Below are 9,699 nucleotides of genomic sequence, written 5' to 3'. Positions count from 1 at the left end.
ATGTATAACTGGTAGGGGAAGAAACCCCGGAAAGAACCACCGAACCACGGGAAGCTACTGGCAAGCTTTTTCACATGCCCACATTCGCCGAACCCGAGACTCGAACCCACTGAGACAGAGATGAGATGGCAATGATCCGCAACGGTGAGCGCTTTAGACCACTCGGCCACTCGGGGCCCTCGGATGCCATTTTATCTGTGCAATATGCTTGATAACATTGATGATTTTATTGAGTGTATGGCAAACTGAGGTACTCTATGAATACCTCCCATGAAATGTAAAATAAAAAGGAGCACAAAAAAACATAGAACAAATATATAATTCAATGAAACCATGTCACAAATAAAAATACATTATATAAAGATGTACTTTTTAAATGACGTGCAAACGGGGAAAAATCAATAGATTTGTGACACACACTTAGTTCATTTTTCATAACGGTTCAAATAACGATAATACCATCATAGTAACTGGTAGATATAAAATTGTATTAGTTTAAACCAGGAAGAGGCATGTGACATTTGTCATGAATTTTTATGTTGCTAGGGAAATAGAAATTGAGCAAGTGACTTTGACTTACAGATGCACCCCAATAACCGAGCAGTTCAATACAAGTGTACTATCCATTATGAAAATTTATGTTTTGAGAAAGTCTCAGAAGATTGCGTCATATTTGAAGTACATCTCTATGAAGAAGGCAACTTGTTTTGATAATAAATCACCCAAAATTTGTGTAAACTAATATTATGATGTTGAATTGCAAACATTTTGAGTATAGAGCCATCGATTTCAAAGTCAATCTCAAAATAATTAAAACCTGTAACAGTAACACCATTATTTAATGAAAATGATCCTTGACGAAAACAGAATTATGGATTAGTTAGAATTTTTGCCAGCTGTGTTCAACTTTTTAAGAGCGAAATATGTGAACAGTAGAATTCGTATGTTAGCATCATCTGCAAACTAATGCAAACCAATGCCAATCTGTTTTGATTGCTACATACTACAGAACATTTTAAGTATCAAATAGATGATTTTAAAATGCATTAGCGTTTCATCGTCTCATCTTAAAGAGTTTATCTTGATAAGTCTTGTGATTTGCATGTCTGTGCCTTTAACAGTGCGTTTGAAAATCCATTTCCAAACGATTCCGAGACCACATGTTTGTTCTTCGTTCAGTTTTTGTTCGTTATCCATTCGCTCAGCGTTAGGTCAACGTTCATGATACGTTTAATTACTGCTCTGTAATTATTCCGTTTGCATTTGAATGGAGTGCTTAAACGTTTTCATGCCTGTATCACTGATGGACGGAGAATGACCTTGGAGGACTTTGGATAAGGGCTGTTATGGAGGTGTAGTTTTAATAGACTTCCATAGTCTGACGGATGACAACAATGACTCATTAGTAGTACGATGGAGGACAACACTGACTAACGTGTAGTCTGATGGAAGACAATACTAACTAAGCCACTATATGGGAGATCAAACCTACTAGCATTATAATGGAGAATAATACTGACTCATTAATTGTATAAAGAAAAATAACGCCTTGTTTGTTTTAGTTAGGAGGATTTGTTATTATTATATATTAATTTGTTTAGTAATTATTTGTTCAATTATAATTAAAGTAATAGTATTTACTTGCTTAAAATAATATCAATAAAATGTTATTATTCAAAATCTCTTTAATTAATATAAATGAAAGATAACGCAAGGGCGTCGATAGCAATGCTATGATTCAACTATTGTCCATAAAATCTGAAAATAATTACAAATAGAAGTGTAAAATTCATCAAACTGAAATAAAAGTATCATACAAACTTATCTGTACAGATTTTCCAAAGAGTCTGTAAAAATGTAATTTTTCACAATGTTTTTAAATAGTATTCTTTCATTGTTGAAAAGTAAGAATAATACATATGGCAACTGTGAATTCTTTTTATATTTGCTATTAACGAGATGTGATGATTATTTCTAACAGACTAAATGAAAATTGGAGACATAGATTGATTATCTAGTTGTCATGGCTACATAAAATCCGTATTAAGCCCTGAATCCAAAAGAAGATGTGCTACTAGTTATAATACAGGGACTGGCAGCTCATACACATGACTGTATGAATCTTCTGTCACAGTGCGTAAAAATTACAAATAATTTTCCTATTGTGAAGAAAATTCTACCAGTTCAACATAATACAGTCTAATTGGGAAACGGAGAACATAGTATTTTCCGATGCAACATCGAGCAACGACGCATTTTGTTTCCTCAGTCGGCTTCATTAAACAAGGAAAACATTTGTGCCATGTACCCATTTCAGTTGGCTGCATGACACATCATACATACATGCATATGAAGAGGATGTCTCATTTCGTTCCGTGACGCACTCGGTGTGATATTTCAGATAAACCTATCCATTACATTTTGACATCTATATAAAATGCGATCCAGCCATATATGAAGTCGAATTCAAAATTAGAGGATAACTGAGTCAGTCAATCATAATTAAAATTATGCAAATCTTTCATTATTTTGTAAGACAGAAGTATGTTACCAAATGTTCAGTTTAAAGTTTTTACAAAAAAGCCATTCTTGGTTTGGAAAATCTCCGCATATCAGCTTTTTTACCAAATAATCCTGCAATGTGTATATAATTGTATCTGGTTCGAAAATTACTGTTTTATCTCTTTCTCGGAATGGTTCTCCACGAGCAAGGTATGCAAATGTGCATAATATATTTTTAACCAGGTACCTCGTCAGTAAGGTAGGTTCTTCATGATGTGTAAATGCCTGTCTTGGCAAACTGTCAATAGCGTAAAAAATGGATGCGATTTTATGGTTGTCCAGAAACTCGGCATTATTTTCTCTAAGTTTACATAGATTAAATATTCCAAAATTTCTCATTTGCTCATTTAAGTCCCATATTTACATCCCCAATTTCGGTAAAAGTGACTTTAGGCACATATTGTAAAGTAAATTTACTCACTTAGTAACCATATACAGTGACAAATTCTGGACACATATCAGTGTAGCAGTTATAAAACATTTACTATTCTGCGACTCACGAGTAATGAGAAACAAAGTTTCCATACAAATTCCAGAGTGTATTGGACACAGGTTGAGGGACACATTGTACTAATTATATGGAAAAATGGGAACCAGCCTGGAAAATGGTGAACATAAAAGAGTATATATGGGTTTGGCTGGCCAGGATTGGTTAATAATGTATGTTATGTTTTAGAAAAAAGAAACCGTTGAGAGCTTATCCTAGTTGTAAGTTGAAAAAAAGAGAGACATTGTTTTACTGATGGAATTTCAGTCCTTTAACAGTCTTGAGTTTGGAACACTCATTACGGAAATTGGCACCTGACTCTTTGGTGCGGAATTGAAAGCATGTGATTCAAGCACATCCACGTCCAGAAATGCCGCGGCGCATATCCTTTCCTCAACACACAAGTTGACATCCAGGTTACATCTATACTGATAAATATAGGTTTGATTATGAGCACTCAGGAATTTTAAGTCATTGAAATTTTAATATGTTTGCTTTTGTCTACTATGGGAACTGAATTAGTACCGTGAGTCCTGAAAAAACTCTAGAGTGTTACGAAGCTAGATTTCAAACAATCGTTTTCAGTTTATAATCGTTTCTAGTTCCGAACTAAAAACTGCCTACTCAGAAGATGCCAACATCTGAATAAAAATGAGTATCAAATTCATGCTGGGAATAATTTTATTTATTGTCAAAACTATGGGAAGGTCAAGCTTTAAATGCACTAGATTGTTTCGAATCTAGAGGCCAAACACTCCGAAGTGCTTTATGAATTATTGTGATACTCCTACTAGGGGCGTGATTTTTTAATTCTCGACGACAAAGGGAATATAGCAGTTGAATCCTTTATTTCTGGTTCATTAAAATAATACTTTTAAATTAATGAAGCAAAAGATCTAATTTTTCAAAGTCATTTATCTCCCCTGCCTCAAAAGCCTAAAGTGTACAAGAATGTCATTCTCATGTCCACATGACCCGCACAGTAAAATGACCTCTCTTTAAGAAGCCCGGTCCTTAAATTTATCGTCAGCGGACGCAATGTTTTGTAACTAAGAGAAACTTTCGGAGATTTTTGTGCATATATATAAACAATACATTTTTCTCAGAAGAAAAAAATGCATCCTTGCAGTGCAAATATTTTCAAGCTTTTGGAGATGGATTACACTTTTTTGGTCTGTCCCCGACAGAAGGATTAATACTGCTTCCTATTTAATGCTACTACTCAATGCTAAATACTGAAGCAATAATTAGCCTCGTTCTCGATACGCTAAACGAGATTATAACTATTTATTCTATCACACCACCATCACTTGTTTTATACATGCGGTCATCAGCAGTAGCAGTTCGTGTACGTCAACATATGTAATATCATTTTATCGACGAATTCAACATAAGAAAATAATTTTAAAATATTTGTTTTATTTTAATACTTGCAAGCGATGTTAGTAGACACGAATAATAGCTGCACCTTATATTCGATATCTTCATAAGATTATGTTGACAATTTGAATTAAGACTTGTAATTTTATTTTGTTTTCTTTTCAATAATTTAAAATGTTTTATTAGAGACCATTTTAATGAACGACTGTATTATATAATACCATGTAAATTCTCGAATGATATTTTCTCCATTAAAATACCACTACAATGAATATGCTATAAAATTCGTTTAACAACACTTACATTTATTTATCCGTGTATTACAAAGTATAGTAACGTGATATTTTGTTTACTCTGTAAGATAGGAATATATGGGCTGGACCTTGAGTGCACATTGGCGGTTTCGCATTTGTAACATAGGCAGCGTTAGTATTGTCCAGAGCCGGCCTCGTTTCGTGCATTTCATGCCTTGCTGATCCTATGACGGTATATTTTAGGCATAGCTTGGCATTGTTAAAAGCTTAGGAAATCCCAGGCCAATAAGGGAAAGTTGAATCAACTCCTGCACATGCTTTTAGATACATTGATTAGCGTTGTTATTTTTTTAGTTCACGTCTAGGAAAAGGAAACTAGATTTAATGTGAAATGCTCAAACCGACCGTAGGGACGGCAACACATGATCATAAAATATACCAATTTTAAAGACGGTTGACAAGATATGTTCTTGAAGTGCACAAGTTAATGAAATTAACATATTCCCAGATCATGGGCAATGATGGCATGTGTTAGGAGAAATCCTTAAAAGAACAGACACTATCAGAGATGCTTCACATTTGTACACTAAGAGGCATTCAGCGAAGAAATTATATATTACTTTTATTTAACTTTGTAAAAGGGACAACTGGCACTCAGTGTTTCTTATTTTCAAACCATAACATGCACAAATGATATGCTCCTGTGTCTGCAACACATTATTCAAATCTATTTGCTGATCGAGTCTTTTAACGTATGGCTATTTCATGTGTTAATTATATCATTTGCAGGGAGTTTTCATTTGCTTTCAGGCCACCTGCTGAATTATGCATATCATGGTTACACTGTGTAGTAGTTCGTTTAACTTATTGGTATAAAAACAATTTGATAGCCATCCATCCATCCATCCATGTATGTGAGTAAGTGTTTGTGCCTGTCCATCCGTTTATATATCTACCAAAACAAATGATATTTATAAGATGTTGATATTTCTAAACACCTACGTGTACGTTTTACAAAGTTTGTTTCTATTTTCCAGAGTTATTACAGATGCTTTGCAAAAATAACAATTAGAGATTAACTTTAGTTCTTTGTCATAATGGTTTTGACAAATTGGTGCCAACTTCTAAGCAAGCAGCGCAAAGGTAATGGTCCCTTCCAAAACTGGTTAAACACTTTCTCTCGTTTATTAAACCGTTCGGTTACAACAGAGGCGTAGCGGGGGGGGGGGGCAGGGGGTACATATGTCCCCGGGCGCCAAGGTACAGGGGCGCCAAAATGAGGCTTACAACGTTACATTATAATAAGTAAACAAGGGTAATATTCAAAAATGTGATTAAACGGGGAGGGGTCTGGGGCGCCAATTTTATAGTTCGTCCCCGGGCGCAAAATATCATAGCTACGCCTCTGGATTACAAAAGAATAACCGCTTTTATTTTACAAGGATATTCCTGAATATATTTCCGTAATTTCCGTATCTGACAATATTATACAAGTCTATTCTTTACCTTATTTTGGTATTTGCCTATATTTTACAAGTATATTCTTTAACTTATTTTGGTATCTGCCTATATTTTGCAAGGATATTTTTGAACTTATATCATTTTATCTTTATATTTTAAAATTATATTCTTGAACTTTGTACAGAAAGCTGCATAAACAATTTCTGTCAGCAATAGTTAGTAGTTAAGTGGGGCACCATCCATTGTTGACTCATCCTACTATGAAGATGTGTTCAAGACTAACCAAACTGGAGTAAGCTTGCGTGAATTTACATCGTGTCAGGAAAAGCTGAAGAGATAGAGAATGTCAGAATGTTGAAAGTTACCAAAGACCGATAAAAGAGCTCTTCAGAGAGGAAATCAAAATGAAGAAAGAAGATTGGACGGAGAAGTACTTTCTTCAGAAGCAAAGAGAGCAGACAGAACATCATTAACAACAGCAGCCGGAACCAGACAGAGGATTTGTAGACTGCCGTGTAGACATGAAAGAGTTCTCCTTCTCTTTCCGAAAAAGCAGATTCTATCCTGTGGAAAAGCCTGAAGCCAGAGGGGACGCAAGCGTAGACGATAAAATATTGCCATAACTCCCCGTCCACAAAATCAGCCCTTTTCAGGGCTACCGTAATAGTCCAGAAAAGAGATACTAGTTCAATTGCCAATCATAGTATTTTGTGTCTATAAGCGCTTCGTTTCTTTGTTTAATATCTTGTGAAATAGTCAGTGTATTTGTTTGTAGTTTGTGAGTATAGGTAAAAAGTGAACGAGTGTTTCTTTTAGGTCTGCACTTTTCATGTTTATTTTTCTAATGGTATGGGTCATGCGAGTTTTGGTATCGGGTGATGTTTTCCTTTATGTCCATGCTTGACAAATATAAAGTGAAGCGCTTCTTCAATCTGGCGACCCATCGTTGATTCATCAACTTGAAAAATGAGTAGAATCGCAGAACTCTTGGAACTTCAGAGGCACCTGGAGTATGCCAGGCGCATACTAGATGAACTGGCCATGAAGTCCATAGCAGAAAGTGTTAGGTTAGATACAACCAGCGCGACAACCAGCACCACAAGCACAATAACGTCAGCTACAGCTACCAGTATTAGTACCAGAGATATATAGAATCTATGTCGAGGTTTGGACCGAGACATGGAAATCTTAGTCAAGGGTTTATATTACACATAATATAAACCTGCGACTGGGATTTCCTTGTCTCGGTCCAAACCCCAACGTAGATTATTTTTCTCACCCGATAAATTTAAAGTAAAAAGAATTCTGCACTAGTGTTCACGTCCAATGTTTACATGCGGCGCATGAATATAAATACGTTAATGACGGCTGTGGTGTGACCGTTACGTCCGAAGTACACAGTTTATACGCGTGAGCAAAGAAAAATAACAACATGAAACGTCGAGTAATAATGAGGGATTATCACATTTAATATATGGATGTTATATGAAATTGACAATAAATAATTCATATTTATTACAAGAAACTGTTTTATTTTCATCAGTTCCAATTTTGAAAAATTATATTGTAAATAATAAAACGATATTGGCTACTCAGCTCTACTGTAGTTATACTTAGTACAATCTGTAACGAAGAGTAACATCTTTCTTTAGATTATTCATGGGTAATTAGAGTTATGTGTCACTATCGTATATAAATAGTCTTTTCTTTGGAGGAGGTGAAACTGTGTGTGACATACTTGTGTTGTCCTTAATATTGATTGTAAAATTACCCCCGTGTATAATAGACCCTCCAAAAACGGACTCTAGCGGATAACCATGTGCTAAACTTTCAAGTTCACGGATTCTTTGAACATTTACTTTTCTGTCCTGGAAATATTTCAAGTGCTACAGTGAAATGTTCTTATGGATTAAGATATTGACGGATAAATGATTCCTTCTAGCTGGTAAGTGCATTATTTGTCTTTAAATATTTTAGTTATATTTTTGATTCAGCTGGGGCACAATGGAGATGATTAACAAAATTAGAATAAGGCATGTTTTATATAACACATTTCCAGCTGTTACTAAGTGTTCCCTAGTTGTTAAGAGAGTTGGGAGGCTATGAAATGTATAGGTCTATAGCCTGTAGCATTTTATCCTATCTGTAGCACATACATTTTTTAGGTCAGCGTCATTAAATGTAGCTAACAGAATATCATTTCTTTCACACAAAGCATTTAAAACTAGTCAGGTAGCTTTAGCTACATTTAATGACGCTGACCTGAGAAATGTACTGAGCTAGGCCTGCATATAGATAAAATTGACCAATGTGTGTGGAACGAAATAGCACAATACCGAAAAGTTCGACATCGTGTACGTTTGTGTCTTTGTCTCTCTCGAAATGTTTTTTATTGTATGTTTTCAAAGATGGATTTATCTTAAGTTACTACGTTTTTGTTATAGATTTGTTGCTGTTGTTGTTTTCGTTTGATTTTAGTACAACTACGTCAGGAAGAGCAGAAGACGACAAGTGTTTCTTTTTTTAAAAGTAATTCTGAGCGTGTGGACACCTTGACAGAGACTACTGGTCTGAGATGACTAGACTGAGACTAGAAAAGAAAGGTTAGCAAAACAAGTAGATTTCTCTATTGCATGGGTTAGATAAATAGATCCCATCATTCCCCACTACAAAGTTAAGACTGAGATGATGAGGCCACTCAACCCGCCTTTGCACTCCCAAGAACAAACATCAATTGGGAGCAGAACTGGAGAGACGCAGCGTGTGTGGGGCCATGCCTGGTGGATGTCAGCATAAAGCAGCTATCCGAAGCTGAAGAAAAATTTCCTTCTCAGTTCTAACCAAATCTCTAGAAAAGAGACTATTCAAGTTGCCAAATGGCGTGAATATGGAGTAGTGTGACTATAAACACTCACTCCTTTACTTATGTGTCTGTGTGTGAGTGTGTGTGTGTGTGTGTGTGTGTGTGTGTGTGTGTGTGTGTGTGTTTGCATGCGTTCGTGTACTTTTGTGTAGATAGAATATTTGGGGTGTGTATGGATAGCACAGAGTGTGTTTGTTTTTTCTCCTCTTCCCTCTGTGTGAATAGTATATTTTAGGTTTGTTTTTCTTCTTTCCTCTGTGTGTGTGTGTGTGTGTTCAATCCGTACGTTTGTGTGGATAGTAGATATTGGGGTGTTTCGATAGTAACTAGTGGGGTATTTTTGATAGTAGATATTGTTTTTTACCCTTCCCTTCTGTTTGGAAAGTAGAGAATGCGATTGTATGCGTGCGCATACGTTTGTGTTGATAGTATATTTGAAGATTTTTTAAAGTAAAGATAGGGGTATTTTTTATAGTAGATATTGGGTTGTTTACCAGTCCCCTCTGTGTGGAAAATAGAGTGTGTTTGTATGCGTGCGCGTACGTTTCTATGGATGGTATATTTGGGGTTTGTATGAAAATAGAAGAAACCCAAAATCCCTTTTTAAGGACCATTCATATGCCTCGAAAAGATTTGCGTTTTTAGTCGGTTGTATAGTTGTTTGTGTGATAGAGTGATGTTCTTCGATTTAT

This window comes from Sinohyriopsis cumingii, chromosome 8 (assembly GCF_028554795.1).
Source record: "Sinohyriopsis cumingii isolate HCF-2022 chromosome 8, ASM2855479v2, whole genome shotgun sequence".
NCBI classification, from domain to species: domain Eukaryota; kingdom Metazoa; phylum Mollusca; class Bivalvia; order Unionida; family Unionidae; genus Sinohyriopsis; species Sinohyriopsis cumingii.
This window is presented reverse-complemented; position numbering follows the sequence as displayed.